We start from the raw sequence: 2,116 nt of genomic DNA on the forward strand, positions 1-2,116 counted from the left end.
CCTTAAACAACTTGGTTGGGATTGGGTCTAACATACAGGTAGAAGGTTTAGATGAAGCTAAAATTTTAGATAGCTCAGAAAGCTCTACTGCTTCTAAACAGTTCAAACACTGCACAGATTCTAAAGATTCCTCCAATGCTGCCTCACTTACTGAGGATGAGGTAATCATGTTTGGGAGGATGCCAATTATTTTATTTTTAATGGCATCAATTTTATTTATGAAGAATCCCATAAAATCATTACTACTAAGAGCTAAGGGAATGGATGGATCAACAGAGCTGTGGCTCTGGGTAAGTTTGGCAACTGTACTAAAGAGAAATCTAGGATTATTTTTATTCTCTTCAATTAATGATGAAAAATATGCTGCTCTAACTCTGCGGAGGGTCTTGTTATACAACAATAGTCTGTCCCTCCAGATTAAGTAGGATTCCTCTTGGTGTGTAGAGCGCCATTTTCTCTCCAATTTCCTAACATTGTGCTTCAAGGAACGCAGCTCTGAATTAAACCAAGGAGCCAGCTTCCTGTGAATAATCACCTTCTTTTTCAAGGGAGCTACATTGTCTAATGCAGAACGCAATGAGGAAGTCACATTGTTAGCAAAGGTATCGATTTGTGAATGGGAAGAAACAGCAATGCTGCCATCTACAGGGCATTTCTGCAATACTGAGGATATTAAAAAGGGGACAGACTCTTTAAGTTTTGATACAGCATTATCCGATAAAAATCTACTATAATGGAACCCTCTTTTGGGGGTGGAGAATTCAGTTAGATTAAACTCAAATGTTATTAAAAAATGATCAGACAGGACAGGGTTGTGAGAGAATACTGTTAATTCTTCACAATCAATGCCATATGTCAGAACAAGGTCTAAAGTATGGAGCCGAGAGTGCGTCGGTTCATGCACATTTTGAGCAAAACCAATTGAATCTAGGATAGTTTTAAAGGCTACACTAAGGTTATCACATTCAGTGTCAACATGGATGTTAAAATCACCCACTATAATAACCTTATCAGTATTTAACACCAAATCAGATAAGAAATCTGACAACTCATCCAAAAACTGAGTGTAAGGGCCTGGTGGACGATACAAAACAACAAACAGAAGAGGTTTTATTGCTTTGCAGTTTGGATGAGGGAAACTGAGGGTTAAATGTTCAAAAGAACTGTAATTATTAGTTGGCCTGGGACTAATTAATAAATCAGACTGAAAGATAGTTGCCACTCCTCCTCCTCTTCCCACAGATCTGGGAATGTGGAAATTTGAATAACTGGAGGGGGTTGACTCATTTATACTAACATAGTCCTCTTGTAGCCAGGTTTCTGTGAGACAAAACAAATCAATCTGATTATCAGAAATTAATTCATTAACTAACAAAGTCTTTGGAGGGAGAGACCTTATATTTAATAGACCACATTTTATTATTTTATTTTTAGGTTCAAGGTGAACCATATTGATTTTTATTAGGTTTTTATGATTTGTTCCTTTTAGATCAGTTTTTGATCTGTTAAGTTTTGGCCGTGGGAAAGACACCGTCTCAATAGGGTAATGGGTGGGTAACAGTACAGAAGCTGCAGAGAGGTGTGTTAAACTACGGCTCTGCTTCCTGGTCTGGACCCTGGGTTGTCAGCATTTAGGAGAACTAATAAATCCGGCCAGATTTCTAGAAAGAAGAGCAGCACCCTCCAAAGTAGGATGGATGCCGTCTCTCCGGATCAGACCAGGTTTTCCCCAGAAAGTTCTCCAGTTATCAATGTAGCCCACGTCGTTTTCTGGACACCACCTAGACAACCAGCGGTTGAATGATGAATGATATTTGTTTTAATATTAAGAAAACTATTTTAGTCCACTTAAAGCACTGCTTCGGAGTATAGTTATAAATGTTGTAAAAAATGTACTTTTTAATTACAGCATATTTTCCTTCCATAGCTTTCCCTTGATTACCTCCTCTACATTTGTGACCAGCAAATGTATAGTTTTTTATTGACCCCTGATTAAATTCCAGTTGTGTCTGCAAAAATGATTGAGAGAAGATTCCAGTGAATTCATTATTTGTTTTGTCGCAGAGCAGCTACTAATGACCCTGAGAACATTATTTAAAAATCACTGGGTGTGCCG

Source organism: Fundulus heteroclitus, chromosome 13, assembly GCF_011125445.2.
Source record: "Fundulus heteroclitus isolate FHET01 chromosome 13, MU-UCD_Fhet_4.1, whole genome shotgun sequence".
Lineage (NCBI taxonomy): Eukaryota > Metazoa > Chordata > Actinopteri > Cyprinodontiformes > Fundulidae > Fundulus > Fundulus heteroclitus.